Source organism: Trachypithecus francoisi, unplaced genomic scaffold, assembly GCF_009764315.1.
Source record: "Trachypithecus francoisi isolate TF-2019V2 unplaced genomic scaffold, Tfra_2.0 Lachesis_group18, whole genome shotgun sequence".
Classification (NCBI taxonomy): domain Eukaryota; kingdom Metazoa; phylum Chordata; class Mammalia; order Primates; family Cercopithecidae; genus Trachypithecus; species Trachypithecus francoisi.
Window position 1 is genome coordinate 42,926,056 of NW_022681463.1, and position 20,697 is coordinate 42,946,752.

Sequence of the window (20,697 nt, forward strand, 5' to 3'; positions counted from 1 at the left end):
CAAGCGATTCTCCTGCCTCAGCCTCCCAAGTAGCTGGGATTACAGGCATGGGCCACCACACCTGGCTAATTTTGTATTTTTACTAGATGTGGGGTTTCACTATACTGGTCAGGCTGTCTCAAACTCCTGACCTCAGGTGAGATCCACCCACCTTGGCCTCCCAAAGTGCTGGGATTACAGGCATGAGCCACTGCACCCAGCTGGTCACCATATATATATATATATTTGAGACGGAGTCTTGCTCTGTCGCCCGGGCTGGAGTGCAGTGGCCGGATCTCAGCTCACTGCAAGCTCCGCCTCCCGGGTTTACGCCATTCTCCTGCCTCAGCCTCCTGAGCAGCTGGGACTACAGGCGCCCGCCACCTCGCCCGGCTAGTTTTTTGTATTTTTTTTAGTAGAGATGGGGTTTCACCATGTTAGCCAGGATGGTCTTGATCTCCTGACCTCGTGATCCGCCCATCTCAGCCTCCCAGAGTGCTGGGATTACAGGCTTGAGCCACCGCGCCCGGCCACCTTATATTTTTAATATAACCTTTACTTTTTCTCAAAATTGCTTGTTTTAAAAAATGTCAGCAAGCTTTTAAAATGATCAATGGCAGAAAATTAGACATTACAGGTGGTTAAGTGAAAGAGTACTGAATTTGGTTTGCGAAAAGTTGAATTTGAGTTTCAGTTTCACCTTTCTCCAGCTGTAAGGTGTTGAGTACATTCCTTAACAACTCACAGCTTTCCCTACAAATGTAAAATCAGGATAATAGCACATCTCTAGCTAGGCTGTGGTGAAGGTCATATAATGGACACACCAGGACAGGAGTAGGCCTATTTTAAAAATTAAAACATTATCCAAATAGTCAGTTTGGAGATTTAAATAAGAATAAATGGTTTTTTTTGTTTTGTTTTGTTTTTGTTGGTTGGTTGGTTGTTGCTGTTGCTGTTTTTGAGACAGGTTCTTACTCCATCCCCCAGCCTGGAGCACAGGGGTCTGGTGTGATCATGGCTCACTGCAGCCTCAACCTCCTGGGCTCAAGTGATTCTCCTGCCTCAGCCTCCCAAGTAGCTGTAACTATAGGCATGTGCCACCACGCCCAGCTATTTTTATTTGTTTTTGGGTTTGTTTGTGTGTGTGCGTGTTTTTTTTTTTTTCTTGTTTACCAGTTTACTATAAAGGATACTATAAAGGTATAGATGAATGGGGAGCTGAAGAGGTACATAGGGTGAGGTCCAGCAGGGTCCTGAGCATAGGAGCTTCTGTTCCCATGGAGTTGGGGTGCACCACTCTTCTGGCATGTGGATGTGTCCCCAACCTAGATGCTCACCAAACCCCTTGACTGCTGCCCAGTGCAATGCTGTAGCCTCATAATGGTCCTTAGCATGAGGATTAGCCCTGCCTTCTAGTAACATGACAGCAATCTCATGCCTATTTTTGAAAGCTGCATAATGTAGAGGAGTGCAGCCATTTTGATTGACAGCATTCACTTGGGCACCTTTTCCCAGAAGGGTTTTTATAATCTCATCCTGGCCAGCAGAAGCCGCAATATGAGAGGAGATCAACCTGCATCGTCTTTATCATTCACTGGCACTCCAAGGTGCAACAAAAATTCAACAATTCCTGTATGTCTAGCTGAGCATGCCCAGTGCATGCCGTTCTGCTGTCCTGGTCAGTGCTAGTAGTTAGGGATTTATCAGCCAGAATACTCTCCTTGAACTCTTCCAGCTTCCCACAGTAGGCCAGGTTGCAGACAATTAGGTTAGACACACACCCCTACATTTTGCTTTCCCAGGAACTCGTGTGTGTGTGTGTGTGTGTGTGTGTGTGTGTGTGTTTTGAGACAGGTTCTCACTCTGTCACCCAGGCTGGAGTGCAATGGCACCATCACGGCTCACCACAGCCTTGACCTCCCGGGCTGAGGTGATCCTTCCATCTCAGCCTCCTGAGTAGCTGGAACTACAGGTGTGTGCCATCACACCTGGCTATTTTTTTTATTTTTGGTAGAGACGGGTTTTGCCATTGATGGTCTCAAACTCCTGGGCTCGAGCGATTCGCCCACCTCAGTCTCCCAAAGTGCTGGGATTACAGGCATGAGCCACTGGGCCCAGCTAAGAATACACATTTTTAAATCTCATTGTTTCTCTGGATAAACATTCTTGAAGTCCCAATGAGTAAAAAGAAAAAAAAAAAAACAAAAAAACTTTACCATCTTGTAACAGCTTATGTTAAACGTGCTTTAGGAAACTCGAGCTCTGTGACTCAAGAATATTAAACAAGTTTCTTTTCTAAAGCGCTTTACAGAGCCCTTTAAATCTCCAAAGGAATCACAATAGTATGAAACGTATGTCAAACATTTGACAGTACAGCTGTTTTATCCTGAGGCTATTGGCGGAACTAGTGTTCCTTCAAAAACACTTTGGGAATTGCTGTCTTTTAGTTGAGTAGGGAGCACTTAGATCCTCAAGCAAATCTATTTTTTTTTTAAATTCTAAAAAAGCAAATCTATTTTTTAAGGCTGTACCATGTGGTATAAGATTACAGTTAATGGCCGTAGAGTGTCCTAAAGTCAATCGCAGCATAAGGAGTTTGCAAAATTTGCCACTGTGAGTCTATATATCTAGCACCACTTATAATGAGTGACTTTAGGTAAGGTTTTAAATGTATCTCAGCCTCAGTATTCTCATCTGTATAACAGGGAGAATATTTACTGCACAGATTGTGGCAAAAATAAATAAAGGTAGTTGGCACAGTGAGCTTAATAAGTGGTAAATCAAATTTTCTCATTGTTTTAAAGGAAACATCTAGGTTAAAAGAGTGACCTTACTAGGTCACATAGCAACTCTGTGACATTGTTAGAAAGATACCAGGATTTTGGAAGCTTCTCACTATTGCTTGAATCCACCTCTATTAAGATACTAGAACAGATTATTAAACAAGTGATTTGTAAGAAGAAAAGTAATAACCACTAGAGACCAATGTTATTTCAATACGAATGAGTGGTGATAAACTAAGAAACAGTGCTATTAAATTGGTAGCCTGGGGGGATGCCAGAGGCATGAGAAAAAATCTTTGGTTATTCTTTTTCTCCTCCCATCTCCTCCAGGGGTGGGGGAGGGGATAGAGATTGCAAAAGGAAGGGGGTTTCATCTTTAGTTACTCTGTGGAATAAGATGGTGAAAGTGAATTAGCCCACAAGCCTGTACAATTTATTTCTTTTTATTTTTTGTTTATTATTATTATTATTTTTTTTTTATGGCGGTGTGGTGGGCACGAGGGCTCCAAGCATCACTTTTTAAAATCTAGCTGAATGTTCCTAACAATTTATTTATAGCTCTTTGAAATAACTGACCCAGAGAGTGATTGATTTCAACTTATAAAGAAATGTTTCACTTTTGTCACAAGGCTTCCTATTGGGTTCTCCCTTGACAATTTTTTTTTTCTTTTTTGAGATGGAGTTTCACTCTTTTTGCCCAGGCTGGAGTGCAGCGGCGTGATCTCAGCTCACTGCAGCCTCTACGTTCCATCTCAGCCTCCCAAATGGCTGGTGACTACAGGTGCACGCCACCATGCGTGGCTATAGAACCTCATTTTTAGACATACATAGGGCAAACTAGAATACATCTATGTAAGGGTGGCCAAGTAGTGAGGAGTTGAGAAGCCAAAGCACACAAAAAGCAAATGATTTTGTGACATGCATTGGATAAATTCCTATTTATTTATTTTTCAGGCAGAGTTTCACTCTTGTTTCCGAGGCTGGAGAGTGCAGTGGTGCAATCTTGGCTCACCGCAACCTCTGCCTCCCAGGTTCAAGTGTTTCTCCTGCCTTAGCCTCCTGGGTAGCTGGGATTACAGGCATGTGTCACCACGCCCGGCTAATTTTGTATTTTTCGTAGAGACGGGGGTTTCTCCCTCTTGGTCAGGCCGGTCTGGAACTCCCGACCTCAGGTGATCCACCTGCCTCGGCCTCTCACAGTGCTGGGATTACAGGCGTGAGCCATCATGTGCCTGGCCTTGTTTTTTCTTGATTTTTATTTATTTATTTATTTAGAGACAGAGTCTTGCTCTGTCACCTAGGCTGGAGTGCAATGGCACGATCTCAGCTCACTGCAACCTCCACTTCCTGGCTCAAGCAACTCTCCTGTCTCAGCCTCCCGAGTAGCTGGTACTACAGGCATGTGCCACCATGCCCAGCTAATTTTTTGTATTTTTTAGTAGAGACAGATTTAGCCAGGATGGTCTTGATCTCCTGACCTCGTGATCCGCACAGCTCGGCCTCCCAAAGTGCTGGGATTACAGGTGTGAGCCACCAAGCCCAGCTGGATAACTTCTTTTTCATATGTCACTGCCTTTAATGCTCTCTATAACCTATTAGGCAGGTACAATTATTGCAATTTCCACACCCCCACCACCCAAGACAGAATGAATTCTGTCACCCTGCCTGGAGTGCAGTGACCCGATCACAGCTCACACCACAGCCTCCAACCCCTAGGCTCAAGTCATCCTCTGACCTCAGCCTTCCATGTAGCTGGGATTATAGGAGTGCATCACCACACTGGGCTAATTTTTATTTTTTATAGAAACAGGGTCGTACTATGTTGCTCAGGCTGGTCTTCCTTCAAATCCTGGGCTCAAGCGATCCTCCTGTCTCAGCCCCGCAAGGTGTTGGAATTATAGGCATGACTTGCAAAGCCCAGCCTAATTTTTTGAATTTTAAAGATGAGCAACTATGGCTTAGTGGTCACACATGTAGTAAGAGATGGTGCTGGAATACAAAACTGGAAACATGAAGACACAGAAATGGGATTACTTTTAATCACCATAGCTTCCAGAGACACATTAATGCCAATGGATATAGGATCAAGGAAATACTTAGCTGATGGATCGTCCACAAAATAACTGACATGTACTCCAAAAATACCAATGTTATAAAAGACAGATAGAAGAATTATTCTAGATTAAAGAAGGTGTAAGGACATGACCGCTGAATGCAATGAGTAATCTGAGATTGACTTCTCAACAGAGGGCATATTAGGGCAGCTGGGGAAATCTCAATAACATCTTTAGATTAGATAATCATATTGTATCAATGTTAATATCCTGATTTTGATCATTGTACTATGTTTACGTAAAAGAATGTTCTTATTCTTAGGAAATGCTCATTGAAACATTATCAGTAAAGCAAAATCGTATCTGCAAAGTACTCTTAAAAGGCTCAGGGGAATAAACAAGAGACAAGGAAAAGGATAAAATGATAAAATGCAAACATTTGGAGAATCTCAGTAAAGAAAAAATGAGAATTATTTGCATGATTCTTGCAACTTTTTTGTAACTCTGATATTAAGTCAAAATAAGAAGTTTCTCGGCCAGGCTCTGTGGCTCATGCCTGTAATCCCAGCACTTTGGGAGGCCAAGGTGGGAGGATTGCTTGAGCTGAGGAATTTATTACCAGCCTGGGTGACGTAGTAAGACCTCATCTCTACAAAAATCTTAAATAATTAGCTGGCATGGTGGCATGCACCTGTGGTTTCCGATACTCAGGAGACTGAGGTGGGAGGACTGTTTGAGCTCAGGACTTAGACCAGGCTGGGCAACCTGGTGAGACCCTGTTTTCACCAAAACAAAACAAAACAGAACAAAACAAAACACTGCCAGATGTGGTGGCACATGCTTGTAGTCCCAGCTTGTTGGGAGCCTGAGGTGAGAGGATCACTTGAGCCCAGGAGGTTGAGGCTGCAGTGAGCCATGATGACGCCGCTGTACTCCAGTCTTGGCAACAGAGTAAGATCTTGTCTCAAAACAAAAAAAAGTTTTTATGAGGTCCACCTAGAGTCCAGATACTTGGAGGCTGAGGCAGGAGGATCTCTTGAACCCAGGAGTTCAAGTCCACCCTGGGAAGAATAGTGAGACTCCCATCACTATTAAAAAAAAAAAAGTTGGCTGGGCAGGGTGGCTCACACCTGTAATCCCAGCACTTTGGGAGGCTGAGGTGGGCAGATCACCTGAGGTCGGGAGTTCAAGACTAGCCTGGCCAACATGGCGAAACACTGTTTCTACTAAAAATACAAAAATAAGCTGGATGTGGTCCAGGTGCCTGTAATCCCAGCTACTTGGGAGGCTGAGGCAGGAGAATTGCTTCAACCTGGGAGGTGGAGCTTGCAGTGAGCCAAGATGGCGCCTCTGCACTCCAGCCTGGGTGACAGAGTGAGACTCCGTCTCAAAAAAAAAAAAAAAAAAAAAGTTAAAAAGTGTTTTAAAAATATGTAGGGCAGTAGAGCAATGAAAAAAAAAATTTAAGAGGAAATATTCTGTAAATAATTAGTAACCCAGGAATTGAGGTAGAAAAGACTTCAGGGATTGTAAAGGCTACAGAGGAAGATTTGGGAATCATTCATGAAAATGCATGACAGCTGGGCACAGTGGTGCACGCCTGTAATCCTAGCACTTTGGGAGGCCGAGGTGGGTGAATCACCTGAGGTCAGGAGTTCAAGACCAGCCTGGCCAATATGGTGAAACCCCATCTCTACTAAAAGTACAAAAAATTAGCTGGGCGTGGTGGCGGGCGCCTGTGATCCCAGCGACTCGGGAGGCTGAGGCAGGAGAATCGCTTGAACCTGGGAGGCGGAGGTTATGGTGAGCCGAGGTTGTGCCACCGCACTCCAGCCTGGGCGACAGAGCAAAACGCCACCTCAAAAGAAAAAAGAAAGGAAAATGCATGACAGTAATTGATGGATTAATCTCTAATTCATTCAGAAAAATACTTTTCAGCACTTAAATCTTAAAAAAAAAATACAATTTAGCTTGGGCAACATGGCGAGATGCTGCCTCTACTAAAAAAATAGCAAAAAAAAATTAGCTGGGTGTGGTGGTTCATGCTTGTGGTCTCAGCTCCTTGGGAGGCTGAGAGGCAGGAAGATCACTTGAACCCAGGAGGTCGAGGCTGCAGTGAGCCGAGATCATGCCAGTGCACTCCAGCCTGGGCAACAGAGTGAGACTCTGTCTCAAAAAAAAAAAAAAAGAAAAAAGAAAAAGAAAAGAAAAGAAAAAAGAAAATTAAAAAATACAGTTTACAACAATTAGAATTTATTGATGCTTATTTTTCCAAACTGGTGGAGATTTTTGGTTAAATAAATTAGTCTTCACTGACACTTGGGAGGAACAGTATGTTTGAACAGAGACTAGAAAGGTATCTTGAGAAGAGGAAGGGTGAAAAGAACATATTACAATAAATCAAGATATGAGGCCAGGCGAGGTGGCTCATGTCTACAATCTCAGCACTTTGGGAGGCTGAGGCGGAAAGATTGCTTAAGCCTAGGAGTTCAAGACCAGCCTAGGCAACACAGTGAGACCCCAGCCCCGCAAAAAAAGGTAACAAATTAGCCAGGCATGGTGGCTCATGCCTGTAGTCCCAGCTACTCAGGACCCCAAAGCAGGAGAATGGCTTGAGCTGAGGAGCTGGAGGCCACAGTGAGCCATGATCACACCACTGTACTCCAGCCTGGGGGACAGAGACCCAGTATACAGATTTCATTTTTTTCAAATTATGTTTACTGTTGTAGACATGTCAAGAGTTCAACAAATAGCACCTCTCTTTTCAGGCAGTGGAAGACAAAAGAGAGGTTTAAAACATTAATTTTAAATTTAAAATGTTGGAGGTCATAGTTTTTTTTTTTTTTTTTTTTTGAGACGGAGTCTAGCTCTCTTGCCCGGGCTGGAGTGCAGTGGCCGGATCTCAGCTCACTGCAAGCTCTGCCTCCCGGGTTCACACCACTCTCCTGCCTCAGCCTCCCGAGTAGCTGGGACTACAGGCGCCCGCCACCTCGCCTGGCTAGTTTTTTGTATTTTTTAGTAGAGACAGGGTTTCACCGTGTTAGCCAGGATGGTCTCGATCTCCTGACCTCGTGATCCGCCCATCTCAGCCTCCCAAAGTGCTGGAATTACAGGCTTGTGCCACCGCGCCCGGCCTGGAGGTCATATTTTAGTGTGAAGGCCAAATGGGCTTGAAGCACCGCCACTCGTACCCCCAATGTATCTTTGACTTACCCACTAGTCCCAGGGGATGATGAAGACCTGCAACACAGGGAGCAAAGACCTGTCCCAGGAATAGACTAGGCTGGTGGCTGGTTCCTTTTTAGAGAAAAAATGTGCAGGAAAAAGAACTACACAAGTCAGTCCCTCAAAGGATAGGTATACACGTGCCATGGTGGCTTGCTGCACCTTTTCCTTTCTTTCTTTTCTCTTTCCCCCTTCTTCCCCTTCCCCTTCCCTTCCCTTCTCCTCTTATTTTCTCTTTTCTTTTCCTTTTTAGAGACCAGGTTTCCCTCTGTTGCCCAGGCTGGAGTGTCATCACAAGATCATAGCTCACTGCATCCTCTACCACCCAGGCTCAAGCAATCCTCTCCCCTCAGCCTCCCAAGTACCTGAGACCACATGCACACACCACCATACCTGGCTAATTTTTAAAATTTTTTGTAGAGATAGGGTCTTGCTGCATTGCCCAGGCTGGCCTCAAACTCCTGGCCTCAAAAGATCCTCCCACCTAGGCTTCCCTAAGCACTGAGAGTACAGGCATGAGCCACTGTGCCTGGCTTTCCCTCTAATACTTTCTATCTCAAAGAAGAGTAGAGAAAAACAAGGCAAAACATGGGACTCACAGCTGAACATTGAAGACTGACTTGACGGTTAGGGCTGAGGGAAAAGAGCATTTACACTGGAAGAGAGAGACAAAGGCTGGCAGCTCAGTAGTAGCAGGTGGAGCCAGCGAGCTTTGGGAGAATAGTTTTGGTTCAGTAGTTGAGGAAGGAACCAGGTTGTAACGGGTAAATGAGAGTGAAGGAGGGTCTCCTTTCTGTGTTTCCTCAGCTGTTGGTATCTGTTGGGATTCTGTCTTGGCCCTCCTGCTTTTCTCAATCCACACTCTTCAGGGATTGTCTCATCGCTGCCCGTGCATCTCAGTATAAAGAGTGCAACAAGCATAGAGGGGCTAATCTTGGAAGGAAGAAACTTGTCTTTTTCTGAGATCAGAGAAAAATTATGTTAAGGTACAGAGCTGTTTCAGTGTCTAGCAATAAGGAGCTAGAAAATGACCTTCTTTGCTTTTCTGGGGAATGTGGGAGGAGAAAGGATTATCTAATTAGTTATTAAAATTTGTTTCCAACAAAAATTCAATAAGAAAAAAATTAAAAGTAAATGTCACTTCCCTTCTTTTCTTTCTTTCTTCCTACCATTGAACAAAATTTGACAGGGGAGTCAATTGTTCTGTGTGCTGGGGATACAGCAGCGACAGAGATAAGACTGTTGGCTTTCATGGAATGTATTATATTCTTTTTAGATAGGATAGGCAATAAGCAAATAAAAAAGAAGAAAATTACAGATATTGCTCTAAAGAAAATAAAGCAGACAAATGGACTGTAGAGTGATGTGGAGGTATAGGGGGAGAGGCCGAACACTAAGCCTCAGAATATTAATTTAAGAAATTATATATCTACATATTGAATACATTATACAATGTAGGTATTTAAAACACAAATCTAGGGTCGGGCATGGTGGCTCATGCCTGTAATCTCAGCACTTTGGGAGGCCAAGGCAGGCAGATCACTTGAGGTCAGGAGCTTGAGATGAGCCTGGCCAACATGGTGAAACCCCATCTCTACTAAAAATACAAAAATTGGCCAGGCCTGGTGGTATGCGCCTGTAATCCCAGCTACTCGGGAGGCTGAGGCAGGAGAATCACTTGAACCCGGAAGGCAGAGGTTGCAGTGAGCCAAGATCGCGCCACTGCACTCTAGCCTGGGTGACAGAGCAAGACTCTGTCTCAAAAAACAAACAAACAAACAAACAAACAACAAAAAACCCCCAACAAATTTAAGATTTTGGATGACAAAAAAATCATACCAACATTCTCTAATTCTGTATATTTCTGCCTATGGCCATTTACCCCTGATCGTATAAAACCAAAACATAAGAATCAATTTTTTTGGCCGGGTGCTGTAGCTCACACCTGTCATCTCAGCACTTTGGGAGGCCAAGGTAGGCGGATCACGAGGTCAGGAGATTGAGACCAGCCTGGCCAACATGGTGAAACCCCATCTCTACTAAAAATACAAAAATTAACTGGGCATGGTGGCATGTGCCTGTAGTCCCAGCTACGTGGGAGGCTGAGGCAGGAGAATCACTTGAACCAGGGATTCGGAGGTTGCAGTGAGCTGAGATCACGACACTGCACTCCAGCTTGGTAACAGAGTGAGACTCCATATCAAAAAAAAAAAAAAAAATCAAAAAAATGTTTAAACTCAATTCACCTATCTGTATGACTGTTTGCTAGAACACTCACATGCTAAATTTTATTACACCTTTTTTGAAAGAACAGGTCCATAAAGAATCTGTGACTAAAGACCCCACATGGGACCAGGTGTGGTGGCTCACTCCTGTAATCCCAGCACTTTAGGAGGCCAAGGCAGGAGGATCCCTTGAACCCAGGAGTTCAAGAGCAGCCTGGGCAACATAGGGAGATCCTGTTTCTATAAAAAAAAAATCAAAAATAAAATGAAAAAAGTAAAAAAGGTTCCACATGGACTGGGTAGAGTGGTTTATGCCTGTAATCCCAGCTCTTTGGGAGGCCAAAGCAGGAGGATCCCATGAAGCCAGGAATTTGAGACCAGCCTGGGCAACACAGTGAGACCCGTCTCTACAAAAAATAAAAAATCAGCAGGGTGTGGTGGCATGGGCCTGTAGTCCTAGCTACTTGGGAGGCCAAGGCAGGAGAGTTGCTTGAGCCCAGGAGCTCAAGGCTGTAGTGAGCCATGATGGCACTACTGCACTCCAGCCTGGGTGATGGAGTGAGACCCTGTCTCTATTTAAAAAAATAAAAATTGGCTGGGCCTGGTGGCTCACGCCTGTAATCCCAGCACTTTGGGAGGCTGAGGCAGGCGGATCACGAAGTCAGGAGATCGAGACCATTCTGGCTAACACGGTGAAACCCTGTCTCTACAAAAAAAAAAAAAAAAAAAAAAAAAAAAAATTAGCCGGGCGTGGTGTTGGGTGCCTGTAGTCCCAGCTACTCGGGAGGCTGAGGCAGGAGAATGGCGTGAACCCAGAAGGCAGAGCTTGCAGTGAGCGGAGATCGTGCCACTGCACTCCAGCCTGGGCAACAGAGTGAGACTCTGTCTCAAAATAAATAAATAAAAATTTAAAAAAGATCTTACATGGACAAACATTTTCTGGTGTATTTGGCCATATAATTAATTTTGGTTACCTGGATGGACACAGCAATTAATTCTATGATTAACACAAATTCATAGCTGCGGGCATCAGTGCCGCACAAGTAAAGACCTGGCTGCAGTTCCTGCTTGCCCACTGATTCGTTGATTCGGCCGTCTTGTAGTGTGTATTTGTTGTTCTAAGCTCTGAAGATACCAGCAGTCAATATCACAGACATGTTCTTTGCTCTCCTAGAGTTTGATCTAATGGACACAGCATTTTATCTTTCCTTTAGTCACTAAAGGTAATAAGAATTAGATAAATGTTTTCATTATTTGTTCGAGGTCCCTAGCATCATAGCTTTGTTCTAGCTCCTGGTATTAATAAAAGCCTTTTTTTTTTTTTTTTATGATGGAGTCTCACTCTGTCTCCTAGGCTGGAGTGCAGTGGTGTGATTTTGGCTCACTGCAACCTCTGCATCCGGGTTCAAGCAATTCTCCTGCCTCAGCCTCCCAAGTAGCTGGGACCATAGGTGCATGCCACCATGCCCAGCTAATTTTTGTATTTTTAGTAGAGATGGGGTTTCACTGTGTTGGCCAGGTTGGTCTTGAACTCCTGACCTCAGGTGATCCGCCTGCCTTGGCGTCCCAAAGTGCTGGGATTACAGATGTGAGCCACTGTGCCTGGCTGAGCCTTTCGAATATATCTTTATATATAAGCATTTGAATATATATGTAAATATACTATATATATATTTAGAAAATGCCAACAGAAAGAAATTAACATTTTATAGAATGGATAGTACATTCCTGGAACTGTGCTAGTAACAGGTAATGATAATGACCCAATCATGCTAATAATAGTAAATCAAGATGATCATACCAGAAATAAATGGCAGGAACTGAAAGTAAAAGAGACACACAACGACTCTGATTGCAGTATTATAAATAAGTGAGGACAGTAATGAGAGAGAAGTCATCACTAGTTTACAATGCCTATACATATTTTAGAGCACAATTTAAAATGTCGGTGACATTTCTGCTACATGTTTGCTACATAACATTCACAACTTGCTTAATAAAGCACTAATAGATGGCATTCAGAAAATTACATATGCTGTGAACTTTGAAAGTTTAGGGGATAGAGATTTAATTTTCGATTATCTAATTGTTCTACAGTTGTTAAAGAGAAGATAAAGCATGATTAGATATAGAAAAGATATTCAGTATTCAATAATTACATGACATAAAGTAACAAAGTTAAAGAAGAAACAAAAACAGATCCATTACTCTGATTCAGGTACCAATTTGTTAATTAAAGACATTTAAAAAAGCTTTTTCAAAAATAGAAAGCGAGAGGGAGAGAAAAGGAGAGGCAGGAGAAAGAGAGAGAGAAATAGCTATCTGAAAAGTACATGGCCTTGGAGAATTTTATAGTGCTTTCTTGAAAATGATGTCAATGGAAATAAATACCAACGATATAAATAAACCCTGTTATTTAAAGACAATGTTTGTAAGGTGATTAGAATGACTTTAATGACGTTTTAAAATGACATTTCAATTGTATTTCAATGACTTGGTTGAGATATGAGGTACATTCTTTTTAAAAATTTCTTTCATTTTTCTTTTCTTTTTCTTTTTTTTTTCTGACCAATGGATTCATGTCCTAAGTACATTCTTTTTTCAGAGGGATGTTAAAATATTTGAAGTCTGAATGATTACTGAATGATTACTCCAGATCACATTACAGTAGCAACACTGGAAACAAATGAAATATAATTTGTGTTGCTGGTATGAGGCTTGAAGGTATTACACGCAACATGGAAGAACTGGGGAAAAACAATCATCTGTGAGTGAAACTATGAAGTCATCATTTATTGGTTTAAAGCAGAGGTATGCAGTCATGTGGAAAGCAGGTTCACTGGCTTCCAGGTCTAGAAGAAATTAGCACATGTAAGACAATGTGGTAATGACAGAGGTGGATGGGGGTTGCCAATCTGAAATCTATAAAATGAAAGTCTGGCGGAGAATGCACATCTTGGCAGTGTCTAGGGCAATGGTCTTTAAAAGCTTGTTTTTGGCCATGAACTATAAAAAGAAATGCTTTTATTTTATTTAATTTTTTTATAGAGACGAGGTCTGGCATGTTGTGCAGGCTGGAACTCCTGGGCTCAAGTAATTCTCCTGCCTCAGCCTCCCAAGTAGCTGGGACTACAGGTGTGCCACTGTACCTGGTTAAGAAATACATTTTAGATGGGGCTTGGTGGCTCACACCTCTTAGCCCAACACTTTGGGAGGCTGAGGTGGGAGGATCACTTGAGTCTAGGAATTCAAGACGAGCCTAGGTATCAAAATGAGGCCGTGTTTCTAAACAAACAAACAAACAAACAAAAACTTAGCTGGGCACGATGGCATGCACCTGTGATCCCGCTACTTGAGAGGCTGAAGTGGGAGGATCGCTTGAGACCCAGAGATTAAGATTGCAGTGTGCCATAAATGTACCACTGCACTCCAGCCTGGGCAACAGAGTGAGACCCTGTCTGAAAAACAAAACAAAACAAAACAAAAAACTCCCCAAAACCCCCAACATTTTATATTGCAATCCGAATTCTCGCTTTGTGTGTGTGTATATCAGAAACCTGAGATCTAGAGGATGAGGAAGACTTAGGCGAGGTTAGTATTCTAGGTAGGCAGTATTCTAAGTAGAGGAGGCAGAATGTGGTAAAGATCCTGAGAAAAGAAACAGTTGGAAGAATTTAAGGAATTCAAAAAAGGCCACTGAATACCATGGAGGAGTTCAAAAGAAGTTTGGGTTTGGATTAGGCAGGGGCCGTACCCTGTGGCCTGGGCAGTGTTTGCTGGAATGGTGTAGCCCAGAGAGCTGAGTGTGAGCACCTCTTCCTAGCCCCATTTTGGTAGCTCTACGCTGGCCATAGTGGGAGTATTTATTCATTCCATCCTGCCATGAAAATCTAGGCCACACTATGAAAATCAGGGTCTTTTTTCCTGGGAGCTGATTGTTAAACATTCATGAACACACCTTTGGGGCTATTCTACTGCTTTTTAGATTTGTTGCATTTTTCTCCAGGGTTCAGGGTTCAGGAGACAGAAACTATCCCCGCAAACTAAACAGCCCAAAGTGAATATTATGTCCCTTTGTCTTTTCTTGTTTTTCTTGCTGTGTCACCCAGGCTAGAGTGCAGTGGCACCATCTTGGCTTACTGCAGCCTCCACCTTCCGGGTTCACGTGATCCTCCTGCCTCAGCCTCCCAGGTAGCTGAAACTATTTATATTTTTAGTTGAGATGGGGTTTTGCCATGTTGGCCAGGCTGGTCTCAAACTCCTGACCTCAAGTCTGTTCACTCAGACTCCCAAAGTGCTGGGATTACAGGCATGAGCCACTGCTCCCAGTCAGGTTTTTTTTTTTTTTTTTTTTTTTAAATCAGCTAACATTCCTCTTCATTTATTGGAATTAAGTTTTGATTTTTTTGAATGAAAAAGTGGTAATTAAAAATGTTGTTTCTCTGTTCTTGATCTCTGTATTTTATATGACTGGGCATTTTAGAAGATTAAGATAAAATTGTGCTTTTACTATATATTTGTGCTTGAAACTACTTATTAGTTTTTATGAAGCTATCAATAAGGAACATAACTGCTGTATTATAAGCTGTGGAACTGAATAATATAAATGTTTAGAGCTTAAGACTTTTTTTTTTCCTTATTAAGGGATACGTATGCATTTCCATTATTAGAAGAAAAGTGCTTGGATATTTTCTATTGCTTCTGGGTTAAGAAGACAGTTATTTTTATTCTGTTCTATTCATTGCATTTCATTCTATTTGTGACATTAAAAAAAATCTGGTGAACTTCTCAGCTATAGATGCCCTCCTTAAATATAAAGGAAGTGCCGGATGTGGTGACTCACGCCCGTAATCCCAGCACTTTGGGAGGCTGAGGCGGGTGGATCACCTGAAGTCAGGAGTTTGAGACCAGCCTGGCCAATGTGGTGAAACCCTGTTTCTACTAAAAATTAGCTGGGTGTGGTGGTGGGCACTTGTAATCCCAGCTACTCGGGAGGCTGAGGCAGGAGAATCGTTTGAACCCGGGAAATGGAGGTTGCAGTGAGTGGAGATCGTGCCACTGCACTGCCTGGGGGACAGAGCGAGACTCCATCTCAATAAAAAAAAAATAAAAGTAAAAAAAAGGAAGCATAGGCATATTTAAAATGCCAGAGCTAAAAGGATTGGCTAAATTTAAGATACCTTTGGGAGCTATGGGCTGAGGGCAATAAAACATATGTTTTTATCCATCTATTTAGAAATATTTGTTTATCTTGATGACGTTATGCCAATACAGTAGCTTTTAAGTTATTTCTGAACTTAATAGTCTGTGAAGGCAGTAAGTGAAATATCTTTCTGCAACTATTGCAAACATTCATTATGATAAAAATAGTTAATACTTTAAAAATTTTTTGGTGATATACAATGTTATGATAAAAATTTGTGGTGATTGCATTAAGGAATAGTTTTTCTCTACCTCCCATGCAAGAAACAAATATTTTACATGGGTTTAGTAAAAAGCAAGGCTCATCTATCTGATCATTTAAAATTTTTGAATTATATTTATTGAAACATGACATACTGTGCTCTTATACCTCAATTGCATTTTGTTCTGTTTTCCAAAGTTCATGTCTTATAAATCTCTTGTATAAACTGTAGATTAAATTCTAAATAAAAAATCACAGTGTAAAAAAAAATCCATTCTTTGCTGTGGAGAAAGGTATGAGTAGATTTAGGAAGACCAGTTAGGAGACTATCGGAGAATCCTAGGGAGGACATGATGGCTTGAGGTAAGGTGGTAACAACAATTCACACACAGGAAGTGAAACACACATATACAATCAGAGAATTGAAATCTTTAAATTTTAAATTAGAATTGGATATATCAGTAGGAACTAATGAGTTTTTCCCTCTCTTTAAAAACATATTATTTCATAGCTCTGTCTATTAAAAATGCCTCAAAATAAGGAAGGCCTAAAAACAATTGTCCTTCCCAGTGCCCAGAATGTTCCATGTTCTGGATTTAGTCAATTGCTTCCTCCTGGTGTCTTTTACTTTGATTTTCTCTTTCTTTTTTGCCTGTAGATTAGAAGTTGGATCTGAAGACTTGATTTGATTCAGCTACAATCTTTAAAAATTTTTTGACAAGAATACTGTACAGGTATTGCTTTATACTTCACATTACATCATATCACATCAGGAGGCACATAACGTCTGGTTGTCTCATTTTAATGATGCTAAGGTGGACTAGTGATTATAGATGGTTATGGCCTGATATAATATTCCTTATTACTCTTTTATCTAATTGTTTTAGCATTCATTGATGTTTAAGTCATTTGTTTCATCAGGGTTTTCTAGATGGTGCCTGCCTGCCTGCCCACCCGCCCTCTTTCCTTCTTTCAAGAAACATTTTTTTTTTTTTTTTTTTTTTTTTGAGACGGAGTCTCGCTCTGTCTCCCGGGCTGGAGTGGTGCAATCTCGGCTCACTGCAAGCTCTGCCTCCCAGGTTCACACCATTCTCCTGCCTCAGCCTCCCGAGTAGCTGAGACTACAGGTGCCTGCCACCACGCCTGGCTAACTTTTTTTTCTTTTTTGTAAAATTTTTACTAGAGACAGGGTTTCACCGTGTTAGCCAGAATGGTCTCGATCTTCTGACCTCGTGATCCACCCGCCTTGGCCTCCCAAAGTGGTGGGATTACAGGTGTGAGCCAACGCGCCCAGCCTCAAAAAACATCTTTACTGAGGTGCAACTGACATATAATAAACTGCACATTTTGGCTGGGTGCGGTGGCTCACACTTGTAATCTTAGCACTTTGGGAGGCTGAAGTGGATAGATCATTTAAGGCCAGGAGTTCAAGACCAGCCAGGCCAACATGGTGAAACCCTGTCTCTACCAAAAATACAAAAATTAGCCAGGTGTGGTGGCGGGCGCCCATAATCCCAGCTACTCAGGAGGCTGAGGCAGGAGAATTGCTTGAACCTGGAAGGCGGAGATTCAGTTAACTGAGATCATGCCATTGCACTCCAGCCTGGGTGACAGAGTGAGACTTCACTTCAAAAAAACAAAACAAAACAGAACTGCACATTTTAAAATGTACAATTTGATAAACATTGACATAGGTATATATCCATTAAACCATTACCACAATCAAGACAGTGAATATATCCTGTCTTGACTTTTTCAAGTCAAGAATATTTGAAAATTCTCTTTTATCTTTTGTTTTTGAGACAGAGTCTCATTCTGTCACCCAGGCTGGAGTGCAGTGGCACAATCTGGGCTCACAGCAGCCTCCATCCACTTCCCGGTTTCAAGCGATTCTCCTGCCTCAGCCTCCCAAGTAGCTGGGATCACAGGCATGTGCCACCACACCCGGCTATTTTTTGTATTTTCAGTAGAGACGGGGTTTTGCCACGTTGGCCAGGCTGGTCTCGAACTCCTGACGTCAGGTGATCCTCCCGCCTCGGCCTCCCAAAGTGCTGGGATTACAGGCATGAGCCGCCACTCCTGGCCAGAAATTTTCATAATCAAAAGTAAAAAAAAAATATTTATGAGGCAGATCAACAGGGCTTAGTAATTGAATGCTGGTAGTTAACAAGAGAAGGGTCTTGGATGACTCCTGGTTTTGTAGTATAAGTCACTGAGTAAATAAATGGTGGTACCCTTTATTGAAATTGGAAACATTGGAGGAGAAAGTTGGTGGGTTCAGTTTTACACGTTAAGTTTGAGGTCACAATGGGACATCCAAGTAGAAATGTCAAGTAGGCAGGTGGTTAAAAGGAACAGATGTACATTTGCAAATATTGACATTTAGTAGCTGAAACCAGGGTGTAGAAATTACCTGAGAGTAAGTACAGAATGAAATGAATAGGTTTAGGGGGAAAAAAGCTCTGAAAAATCCAGTGTTTTATGACCAGGTAGAAGAAGATGAAGGAGAAAAAATATGAGTGTATAGTATGGCAGAAGCCAGGGGGAGATTGGGAGAGAAGATGCCAGGTGTGCTGATTCCAATAAGTCATATTCTGTCTATGTTTTACTTTTCTCTCAGAAGTAATACATAAACATTACGATCTATGCACCAGTAAATATGGGCACACTCCTGAAAGATGTGTCATCTTTAGTGCACTAATAAAATTAAATTTCTGAGCCTGTAAAGCTGAGGACTGGACTATGTGCTCTAGCTTTGTTTGTGACCTCTAAGCCTTAGGAATTCTTTCTTTGGAGCATTTATAGTATTTATTAATTTTTAAAATTTTTATAAAAATAAAATATATTTTCCACTGATATTGGATAGGCTAATATCCACTGCTAGCCTATCCAATATTAGTGGGAAAGTTACAATAACCTAAATTTTTATCCTGTAAGATTACACAAGGGAAAAGAAATTCCTGACATCAGTTTCACTTGAGGACATTTTAGATATGAGCAGCAGCTTTTTCCCCCAAGTTTCTATTCTAAGATAGGTAGATCTTATATAAATATATATACATGTCTGTATAAGTTTATTATATATTTAATAGTACATTCTTCATTGGGTAGTACTTACCATGCCAGGCCACCAATACTGAATGCCACTGGAGAAGCACCTTTTTCAAACAGCAGTATTTAAAAACACTTTTATTTAATACTTTTATTAAAATAAAAGTGAAATGTTTTTTCAAATAATTCTTACCTTTGTTAAATCTAAGAGGCCCACAGAAGCGTACCATAAAGCTATATAATATAATAGCCTTTCTGGCCAGGCAGGTGGCTCACGTCTGTAATCCCAGCACTTCGGGAGGCTGAGGCGGGTGGATCACTTGAGGTCAGGAGTTCGAGACCAGCCTGGCCAATGTGAAACCCTGTCTCTACTAAAAATACAAAAAAACTAGCCAGCCATGGTGGCACGCACTGTAGTCCCAGCAACCCAGGAGGCCGAGGCAGGAGAATCACTTGAACCCAGGAGGCAGAGGTTGCAGCGAGCCGAGATCGTGCCACTGCACTCCAGCCTGGGTGGCAGAGCGAGACTCCAACTCAAAAAACAAAACAAAACAAAACTATATATATATAATATATATATATATATATATATATAGAGAGAGAGAGAGAGAGAGAGGAGAGAGAGAGAGAAAGAGAGAGAAAGAGAGAGAGAGAGAGAGAGAGAGAGAGAGAGAGAAATCTGGCTCATTAACAACCTCAACCTCCCCCACGTGTGGGAATCTTCCTTAACATTCCTGATGGATGATTATCCAAATATGACTTATTGAAATCAGCACAGTGGCATCTTCTTTAAATATATATTGCATTTGGATACTTGGGTCACTAGCTGATACTTCTTTTTAGAAATTTCTATACTGAGGATGATGAGAGTAAACTCCTTCCTTTGGTGTTTGTGGTATCACAGAATTCTTTTTCATTTGAGATGAAGACAAACATTCATAGTTTGAATGCCTTACACATTTTAGATTTTTCTTGTTTGTTCAATGAAAGAATGTATGAATCAATAAAGTGAATACAAGCCATTTAGTTGGTTCTGAAAAGTTGAGTATATCCTGTTAACCTGGTAAGAACTATTATAAGAGTCATGGAGTTCTTTAGGAGTAGAGTCATCTGCCACATGGTCTTAGGATTCCTGGTTTTTCACCCAGGTGGTCTGGGTTCAACTACCAGTATGGGAATGCTAAGCTTCTGCAAAAAAAAAAAAGTTTCAGAACCATGAACTTGTCTTGAGCAAAAACAATGCAACTATGCTAAGTCCCATAGCCCCCCTACCCACAAAGAAAAGGTGATAGAACAAATTTTTGCTGGGAGGGTGGCTCGTGCCTGGAATCCCAGCTACTCACTCTGGAGACTGAAGCGGGAGGATTGCTTGAGGCCAGTAGTTTGATACCAGCCTGGGCAACAAAGTGAGACTGTCTCTAAAAAAATTAAAATAGGCCGGGCACGGTGGCTCACGCCTGTAATCCCAGCACTTTGGGAGGCCAAGGCGGGCAGATCACGAAGTCAGGAGATCGAGACCATCCTGGCTAACATGGTGAAATCCCATCTCTACTAAAAATACAAAAAATTAGCCGGGCGTGGTGGTGGGTGCCTGTAGTCCCAGCTACTTGGGAGGCTGAGGCAGGAGAATGGCGTAAACCCGGGTGGTGGAGCTTGCAGTGAGCCGAGATCACACCACTGCACTCCAGCCTGGGCGACACAGCGAGACTCTGTCTCAAAAAAATAAAATAAAATAAAATAAAGATTTCCCCCACGATTCTTGCTATTGAAGTGAGCTTGGGAGCCAGGCATAAGAAGCAAGCAATGAGAAGCAGCGTCGTGTACTGGAAAGGGCGTAGCCATTGTAATCAGATGGACTTGGTTCAAATCCACTTCTATTTATTATGTGTCTGATCTTGGGCCATTTCGTTACCCTTACTGAGTCTTGGTTTTTCTCATTTAAAAAATGAAGATAATGCTTACTTGGCAGAGTTGCT

The 20,697-nt window shown here is 42.1% G+C and overlaps 1 pseudogene; it reads right to left on the reverse strand.

Annotated features, from left to right (window-relative positions):
• Positions 1-1,095: 1,095 nt before the first annotated feature.
• LOC117063358 lies at positions 1,096-1,768 on the reverse strand (annotated as a pseudogene).
• Positions 1,769-20,697: the final 18,929 nt, after the last annotated feature.